The sequence below is a fragment of the Eretmochelys imbricata genome, chromosome 1 (genome assembly GCF_965152235.1).
Source record: "Eretmochelys imbricata isolate rEreImb1 chromosome 1, rEreImb1.hap1, whole genome shotgun sequence".
In the NCBI taxonomy this organism is placed as follows: Eukaryota; Metazoa; Chordata; order Testudines; family Cheloniidae; genus Eretmochelys; species Eretmochelys imbricata.
The window spans coordinates 245,991,245-246,001,074 of NC_135572.1; the positions used below are offsets into that span (position 1 = coordinate 245,991,245).

Genomic DNA, 9,830 nt, shown 5'->3' on the forward strand with positions numbered 1-9,830 from the left:
GGAGGAAGCTTTTTTATATACTTGTTGAGGTTCCTCAGGTCCAGGATGGGCCACAGACCGCCCTTGGCCTTTGGGATTAAGTAGTACCAGAAACAGAACCCCTTGTTCCTGTACTAAAGAGGAACTTCTTCCACCGCACCCAACTGTAGCAACTCTTTACCTCCTGCGCGAGGACACTCTCGTGAGAAGGGTCCCTGAAGAGGGATGGGAAAGAGGGATTGGAAGGGGGGAAAGTAAACTATAGAGTATTAACCTCTGCCACAGTATTGAGGACCCAGCGGTCTGAAGTTATAGCTGTCCATGGGGGGAGGAAAAAAGAAAGGCAGTTGGAGAACAGCAGGACAGACAGATCTGGGGTAAAGCCTGTTAGATTGCCCTCAAGTGCACCCTCAAAATGCTCGCTTACCCCTCTGCTTATTCTGGGTCGAGCCTGACTGGGCAGAGGGAGGAGCTGGGTGACTCAGGTGGCGCTTTTAGCCCCTATTCTTCTTATGGGGGGGCTCCTGGTGGGTTTGACTCCCTTGGCCTTGAGATTGCTGCAGTTTGAACTGCTTACGGGCTGGACCTGGAATGTACAGCCCCAGAGTTTTCAGGGTAGTGGGAGAGTCCTTAAGGCCATGCAGTTTACGGTCCATCTGTTCTTCAAACAGGGCCTGGCCATTGAAGGGGAGGTCATGCATCGATTTCTGAGCCTCTGTTGACAGACCCGAGAGGAGCAGCCGGGACGTCCTTCACATGGAGATGGCCGAGGCCATGGTGCGAGCCACGGAGTCTGCTGTGTCTGAGGCTGCCTGGAGGGCTGCTCTTGCTGCAGCCGTGCCCTCTTCGAGGATTGCCCAGAATTCCTTCTTGGACCCTTCGGGCAGGGAGACCTCGAACTTGGACATGGCTTGCCACATACTGAGGTCATAGCAGCCAAGGAGGGTTTGGTGGTTGGCACTCTCAACTGAAGGCTGGAAGACTAATAAATCTTTTGCCCAAACAGATCCAGTTTCTTCGAGTCTTTATTCTTGGGTGTAACCATGGATTGACCCTGCTTCTCCCTCTGGTTAATGGCCTCAACTATGAGGGAGTTTGGGGCTGGGTGAGCATAGAGATACTCATGGCCTTTACCTGTCACAAAATATTTGCACTCAGCCCTTTTTGAGACGGGTGGCAGGGAGGAGGGGGTTTGCCATAGGGCATTAGTTATTTTCGATACCCCCTCATGTAGGGTGTTAAGTCACTCCAGCGGGTGCTGTGGACCAAAGGACATCGAACCAGGAGTCCGATGGCTCCTCTAGCTCCTGCCTAAAGTCCCATGTTGGAGGCGACCCTCTTCAAAAGCTCCTGATGAGCCTTGGCGTCATATTGTGGAACTGGGTGAGGGGGACCTGTAATTGCTTGATCCAGTGATGATGAGGATGAAGCCAGCACCGAGGGATCCACCACATCCCCTGGTAGTCCATCTGGCTGCTCCCCCTAGGTCCTCATGTGCCTGGGAGGGGGGGTCTTTCCCTTTGGGGCCTCCACCTCCAGAGGAGGGCGGGATGCTGCGGCTGATGGCCTATCTGAGGCCGCCCCACTGATCGGGCAGCCTGGGAAGGCTGGGTGAACCCCCATGGATTCCAGGGGTACCACACTGCTGGCCATTGGCCGGAGGCCCTGGGGTCGGTTGCAGTGCCAATGAGGTCAATGATACCTCTGGTTCTGGGGCCTGTCTTGCTACCAGGGACTCCTGATCAGCACCGGAGTCATAAGCGGAACAGATGTTACAGAGTAACCTGTGCCTCGATGCCGACTTGTCCGATCAGGACGAGTTCCTCCCGTGGGACCCCGGAGATCTTTGATGGATCTGCATTGCTAGACTGGTGAGCTATGCCTCATGCTGTTTGACCTGTACCAGGACCTAGAGCGGGCTGGCCATTGATAGAATCTACCTGATCGAGGGGATTCGCGTCTCACCAACGGGTGCTGTTGGGCGGGTGACTGGTAACCCCATTCCACCGATCGGTTGCAGGACCGGTGCCGATGGGTCGTAAACCTGATGGGTCAGTCTCGATGCTCAAGCCGGGGAGCGCATGCTTCCGCAGGTCTGTGCCAGGTTACCGGCGAGACGCGCCTCAAATCCTGCTGTCCGTGCCCAGGGTCTGGACCCCGAAGAGGGCTTCTCTGAGCCTGCCTCCCAAAGCCCAACACATGATAGCTCCATGCTGGCGAGGGCTGGCGGGATGTCCTCTGCAATGGGGAGCGGCGCTGCTGAGTCGGGGACACTGAGAACGGTCCCACGGTGGGTTTACCCTTGGGCTTGGGTATTGCCAGAACCGGTTTGGGCAGCACCGATAGCGTGAGGATCTCCTGCACTGCCTGCAGGGCCTCGGGCATAGGCGGGACTTGGAGTTGACGGCGGCCTTCGTCACTGTCCTGTGTGGCAGGCATAGTATAGGAGAGGCTTGACTGCTCAACATGAGCTGGGGCCCAGCTCCCTGACAGAGGTGTCAAGCCGCCCAGCACGGGTCTTGGCTTTCCTCCAGCCCTCTCCTTTCCCTTATGAGAAGTGGGAAATCTTCCCCTCACAGACCTCTTGGGCTTCTTGGTCGGGGCAGGCTGGCTCATAGACGGCACCAGCGGGACGCTCCGTGCTGATGCTGCAGCGTTTGGGGCCAAGTCAAACCTCTGCTCCGGTGCTGGGGACAGCGCTGACTCAATCAGGAGTGCCCTGAAACGGATGTCTCTCTGCTTTTTTGTTCTCAGTTTGAATGACTTACAGATACGACTTAAACAGCTAACATGCAGGTCACTGATGGGCATGGGCCACTTACAAAAATCGCATTGTTTAAAGCCTGGGTATCGGGGCATCATTTAAAGCCTGAGGATCAGTCCCTAGGCTGAGTCCCGTCCAGGACCAACTAACTAGAACTAATACTAAGGGTAAATACTAAACCATATACAACTATTTTACAAAGAAATATTCATGAGACACATTGAACTAAGCAAAAGCTAGCCGAAGCAGCAGAAGTTCCAGCACCGTCATTGGCAGCAAGAAGGAACTGAGGATGCGGGGAGCCAGCAGCGCCCCTTACACCATGCCATGCGGGCGCCACTCCAGAGGGTGCCAGAGCCGGTCCCCTACAGACACTGCTAAGGGAAAAACTTCTGCCAACAGTGCATGCGGTGAGCACACACACCTAATATGGAATGGATATGAGGAAGCACTCAAAGAACTGCCTTTTACGACAGAAGACTATGTGGAGAGAAATGCGTCTCTGCTCCACAAACAGATCTTCTCTGAGGAGCATTTGGCCTTCAGTCCTTACTCAGGCAAAATGCCCAGTTGATCGTGTGCCTTTAAGAGGAGTAATATTTTTGTCATTGAGAAAATTCTCTCCCCCTCCCCATTTGGTACTTTTCATGTTCTACAAACATTATAAACATTAATTCATTCATTACTTTGACAAAAGGTCTGGTAAAAGGTATTACATCCATATTACAGATGGCTAAGCAGAAGCCCAAGGGGGTTGAGTGATTTGTCTAACGTCAATGGCAGGCTGGCAGTCAGGAGTCCGAATCCCCAGTCTTCTGCACTGTCTCCGAGTATACTACCTCCTTTAGTTGTTCCTCCCTCCCTGACACCCATTTGTCTGTCTGTCCATCTCTCCACTGAGAGCTCCTTGGGGAAAGCACACTCTTGCTTGTAGGGCTGGAAAGAACCTTGCATATCATGGCCTTTACCAAATCAAACTGTAATAATTCATAAATAGTAGGCCAGATTATCTGGTTTAAGTTGGTATGGTTGCTTTGATTTAGGGGAGCGGGGCATTTGAACCAGCGTGTTTGTATATGAACAAAATGTAAATGCACATAGACAGATAAGCCTCACTGCTAATTATGACTGCTTGCAATTTCTTGTCAATTTTGTTTTCTAATTTCCACTATCTACATATGCAAACATTATGAACCAGCAAGTGTCATCATTTGAGAAGTAGGATGTGCCCCAGTACACACCCTGATCTTCCCTGCAATACTGCTATAGAAGCCAGCTAGTATACTTTTTGGTAAGTAGAAGACCTAAAAATATGCAATAGAAGTGTGGTGCTGTAAAGTATTTGGGTTTGCAGCTTATTGAAGTGTAAACTAATGAAATTCTAGTCTTCTCACTTTATTTCTGTAACACTCAGACTCTCCCTTGCAGGTGCTTTCTATTTTTTTCCAATGCCTCTGTTTGTTTCTGGTATGACTTTAGCTCTCTAATTAACCACACTCTCTTCTGTTCCTCTTTTGACAATACTGGAAGAATTTTTATAAGATCCCCTACTGTTTCTTAACTACTTTCCACTCCTTCACTTTTGATTCCCCATACATAAATTATTGAATTCCAGCCAGATTTTTAAAATCTCATTTTGCATTCCTTCAAGGTCTGCTTTACCCACGTCCAATATTTTTTGTGTCACCACCCTTTTTATGGGCTGTCATCAGCAATTCAAATCTGAGGATGATGTGATTGGATCTTTAGAGCTTTTCAACTTCAAACTTATCTATCATGCCCACATTATTTCCAATGATTAGTTGTAGAATAACTCTAAGCTTGTTGGCAATTACACCATTTCAGGGAGCAGTCCTGTACTGCCTTATTGAACATGCATCTTCCTTCATTTTTCTATTACTGCTTTTTCACTCAGAATCAGAATAATTGAAGTCCCTTTTATTGCTATACCAGCCCTTTTCAGAGGGAGAGAGTCAGTCTTATTTCTGCACAAACATTTCCTGCTCTACCTTGTCATCCAAAAACATTTTTATTCCATAATCTAATCTAAACGTTTATTCAAAATCCTCCTCTTTGTCCTGCACTGTGATGCACTCTTCCATAGAGCAGATCTTCAGTGCACAGAATCTGTTCTCATTCTTTACACTGAACTTCTGATGATGTCAGCTGAAGTTCTGAATGTGCAGTACACATGCAGACTATGCAGGATGCAAGACATCTGCTGTGCAGAATGGAGAGAGTTATACAAAGATAATTTGCTTTCTTTCTGTTGATTATGGGCCTGATTCTCCTCTCATGAAGGACCAGATTGTGACCTGCTGTACACATGCAGGGAAGGAAGGAGGTGTAAAGTGTAAATATGCATAAGGAAATTAAATGATTGCATATCAAAGCATAATGGATTTAGTCAAATACATTTAGAAATACAATCCTAGAATAATTGAGTTTAAAAAGAGGATGAGGCAAATGGCCTATCCAGGGAAGGAAGGAGGTGTAAAGTGTTTCCTTGCTCCCTTGCATGGACTATCAGTATCATGTGTCACAGCATGAGTGAGGGAGCAGCCTGAGAGACTGCTATGCTCTCTTCAACAACAGTGTGCCGGAAGGAGCAGGGACTGGGTCAAACATTAACTCCATTTGTCCCCTGCCCCAACACTGCCAGCCAGTGCATCAGAACCACTGTGGAGGGGAAGCAATTCATGCCTGCTATGGGACTCACACAGATTACTTCCTTCTGGAAGGATGAAAGGAACTAGGCACCAGATTGTGCCTCAGGCTAACAGTCTGGACCTGTGTGCTCTTGGAGCAATTATGCACTGCCCCTTATTCAGGAGTTATGGTAAGGACATAAGCTACCCTTCCCATTGTGTAAAGCAGAAGTAAATTAGTGAACTCAATGATATTGCAACTCTGTAATAAAAAGTGAAGAATAGGGCTCAACATTGTTACACCTTCAACTCTTGCTAAACCTTCTCCTGCTTTGGTTTGCTTCTTGCTTTCAGTTTCATAATGAACTAGATCTCGGCAGTTTTAGTTACAAATCACAGTTCTCCTTAAACACAATATGCTTTGAACTCTGAGTGACATCTCAACTTCTGGACTGAGCACAAGAACTCCTGAGTTCTAATCCCAGTTCCTGACTTGCTGGGCCAGTTGCGTTCTTCTTATGTAAAAAATCCAAAAGAGAATCCTTTTACACCTCAGTGGGGTGTGGTAAAGGTTTCTCTGCTAATGTGTGTAGCGTGCTTTGAAGATGTACATAGTTATCATAAGTGCTACGTCTTATTTATTCAGCAGTCTTGTTTCCTACAGTGCAGACAGTATGCCTAGTTTTTCACTCAGATTTTGCTAGCTTGCTCGCCTCCCTTGTTCATTTCTCATAAAACATTTGCTTGGAAGAATTTTTCTCCTTTGGGGCAGGACAGTCCACATGTCACAGCAGGAATATGTTCCCAGCACCCAGACAGCTACCAGTATGTTTACTGCCCTTCATAGAACAGGACATGGTGCTTAAAATGCCAATAACTGACAGCTCCTTTCTGACCATGTTCCCAATATTCATAGCATAAGCAGAGCTGCACCAGCATTAGGAACAGAGGAAACCTTGTGGCAGAGAAAGTGAGCCAAGACTCTGTTTTCTAGTGCCCATCCCCTAAACACCTTGGATTGTCCTTTCTCTTCTTTTAAGCTATTAGCCTGTCACATCCCCTCTTCATCCAACAGTGGGTGCCTGTGCAAGGTAGTGTACTGGCACTTTAAGGCCAGTACTACCATGTACTTGCACAGAAAACAGTACCATTTTGGGAGAGGAACTCATCTAGGGTTTGTGACGAAGCCCAACCTATTGCCTGTGGCTTCAGGGCCCTAGGCTGGGGATCCATGAACAGGGCAGGCTAGAACTCCCCGCTTCCCTCAGTAGTCAAGGACAAGGCTGGCTTATTGTAAGAAAGCCAATCACTTTCTGAGATCCAGAACAGCAAGTTTTCTGGGAAATGTCTTTCCTAACAGTCCTAGGTTCTGGCAAGGCCTGCTGGGAAATTGGGAGGGGTATATAAACAGTGCCATTCTGGCCAAGGAGCCAGACTGGGCTAGTTGGCTTTCCTCAAAGTTGTGGGTAAGAGAAACCATTTGCTTCAATTTTGGTTTGGTTGTAAAAGTTTAATTGGTTTTTGTAATGAGCTGTGGCAGATACTTAGAAGGGTGCCTAGGAAACTGGGAATTTTTTTTCTTTTCCTGTTTTGAGCAGACTGAAATAGAGTCTTGGTCAGGGAATGTTTTCTGTTTGCAAATTTCATCTGCCTTTTTTCTTTTGTCTGGCCTGCCAGTGTAGCCCTTTCATACAGTAGTTTTCCTCCCTCCTTTATATTTTTTGCAGTTGTTGCAATACAGAGAGATCACAGGTGTTAGCTTGTTCAGACATTTGCCTCATCCTCTTTTTAAACTCAATTATTCTAGGATTGTATTTTCAAATGTATTTGACTAAATCCATTATGCTTTGATATGCAATCATTTAATTTCCTTATGCATATTTAGTCATTTCAAAGAGCATCTTTGTTAAAGAGTATGGGTTACACCTTCATGACCTTTCTGGGGGTAGTTGCATACTTGTGTAAACACCTCTAATATTCTAATAAACCCAAACATCTATAACATCCTCATAGTCTCTTCCCCCACACATCCCGGGGTGAGACAGAGGAAGGTCGGAGTGATATTAGACCAGCTTTCATGTGGGGGAAAAATGACACACACAAAATTAGTTCCTAAAATGGGTACATTTATCTATCAGTCCCCCCATTTTAATCCCCCACCTGCATCCCTTTCTCGCTCCATACAAGTCTTTGGGTACTAATGGGATATTTTCGAAAATTGGACAATACGGCTAAAACCCATTTTCCGAAACCAAAGAAGCTTTCAGCATGGCATGTGCCCTTACTTAATTCATACAGAAAAGGTTTTCCTCGTGTTTTCTGAAGCTACTGCTGCCTTCCCCATTCCTTGTAGAGCTGGCTTGCCAATTTTTTGATGTCTTTGTCAAAAACACACAGACCTTCTTGTCATAAGCAAAGCAGTGTATACAGGCTAAGACAGAAGCAACGATACATATAAAAACGATTTCCAAGTGGAGAAAAACTTAGCACAGCACCTACTGGTGTGGAGAAAATGTGTTCGTATTTGGCCCCTCTAGTGTTGGTACTGCCAATAGGTTAAATGGATTGAGTATCTGCTCTAGGAATGGGCACGACTTGCACAGCGAGTGCAGCCGCCAGCGAAGGAACTCCACTGATTGGTTCAATCTCCTCAGTGTTTGGCAACCAGCTGATAGAATTACAGGTGTAAAACCCTTAAGCTGATCTTCCTTAGCCCACCTCTAAGGGCCTGTCTTCACTTGCAACGTTCAAGCTTTAATGTGGCTTGTGTAGTCGCTGTAACAAAACCACCCCCATGAGGGGAGTAGCTCCCTCCGCTGGTGCACTGTCTACACTGCCACTTTACAGCGCTCAGGGCGGTGTTTTTTCACTCCCCTGAGAGAGAAAGTTGTGGAGCTGTAAAGTGCCAGTGTAGACAAGGCCTAAGAGTATGTCTACACTGCCATTAAAACCCTGTGGCTGGCCTGTGTCAGCTGACTTGGGCTCGCACTTAGGGGCTGTTTAATTATGGTGTAGAAGTTTGAGCTCAGGCTGGAGCCCAGGCGTTAGGATCCTGCAAGGTGGGTAGGTCCCAGAGCTTAGGCTATATATAGCCCCAGTCTGAACAGCTACACCACAATGACACAGCCCCTTAGCCTGAGCCTGAACCAACTGGCATGGGCCAGGCACCATACACATAACCTAAGACTTCAAAGAGCTCAAGATCCAACAGTGCGGCAGATAAACAGCCAGTGATGCAAGATTCCTGATTCATATTGAAATGCAGTCTGCTTCCTTGAAAATAATGTACTTCCTCAGCCACTGATGTGCACTCACTCCCAGGTGCCACTTTCTTTTCCCTAACACTGCAAGAATTGCACCTCTCAGCTAACTGATTATCCTTTAAGGGATATCAAGATCTTTGTAGCTGTTTAGCACAGGGTTAAATAAAGAGAGATGTACAATGTTAAATATTCCAGAAGAATTAATACTGTCAGTCAAATCTCAAAGACTTCATCTGGGTTTTCCAAAAGAGCTTAAAGGAGGCAGGTGTCCAATTCCCATTGAATTTCAATGGAATTTAAGCACATATTTTCCACTCCTTTGAAAATCACAGCCTTCATCTAGGCACACATTTTGCCAGATCAGATGAATGGTACATGTAGTCTAGTATCCTGCTTCTGGCTGCTGTCAACACCTTATGTTTCAGAGGACAATGAAATGCTTGAATAATGTGGCTACAATGCACAGTGCAATGCTGAACATTCAGAATGTGGGTGGGTTGAGGATAACGAAATGGTGATGTTAAGAAATTGAATACGAAGGAGCACCTCCTTTAACAAAAAACCTGTGACTAGTGTTGACATGTGCCTCATGTTCTCTAAATACTAATATAATTCAACAACATGACCGCATGCAATCAAGTCACATGGGCTGATCTACTAACTTCTTTTTTGAGTTTGTTGGGCAGATGAGCTCCAAGCACTCGCTCCCCAACCTTCTGTAGACCTAATACTAAAACCGTTAGGCCAATGGGAGTCTTTCCACTGATTTCAAGGGTACTGGATTAGGTGAAGAGCGCTTGCTAACTAAAGATGACATGTTGCCTAGCAAAGTCTAAAGAACAGGTAGGAATCCTAGGCCAAAGATGGACGTTTGTCCTCTGCCGTAAGGAAACAGAATTGGGATGTGAAATAACATAGGACCTGTCTAGCTGGGGACATAGGGTACCTCACCACTGCAATTAAGATCAACTGGGATGTTGACCATCCTTCGTTATAATCTTGAGAGGACAGAAAGGCGATAGGGCCTTCTCTGTCACATGAACTCTCACCCTCTGAATATTTACCAAAGTACATCCCTGGCCTGCTCCACAGCAAGGCAAAGCTTAAAATTCCTGTTTACGGGGCAAAGAGTTTGTTACTGTGGGGAAGAGGGTTAGTTTGCTGACCTGGATTTAA

The 9,830-nt window shown here is 46.6% G+C and overlaps 1 protein-coding gene across 2 annotated transcripts in view; it reads right to left on the minus strand.

Annotated features, from left to right (window-relative positions):
* Window positions 1–9,830, minus strand: part of DERA (deoxyribose-phosphate aldolase) — a 90,433-nt gene that overhangs the window by 26,324 nt on the left and 54,279 nt on the right. The window lies entirely within an intron of this gene.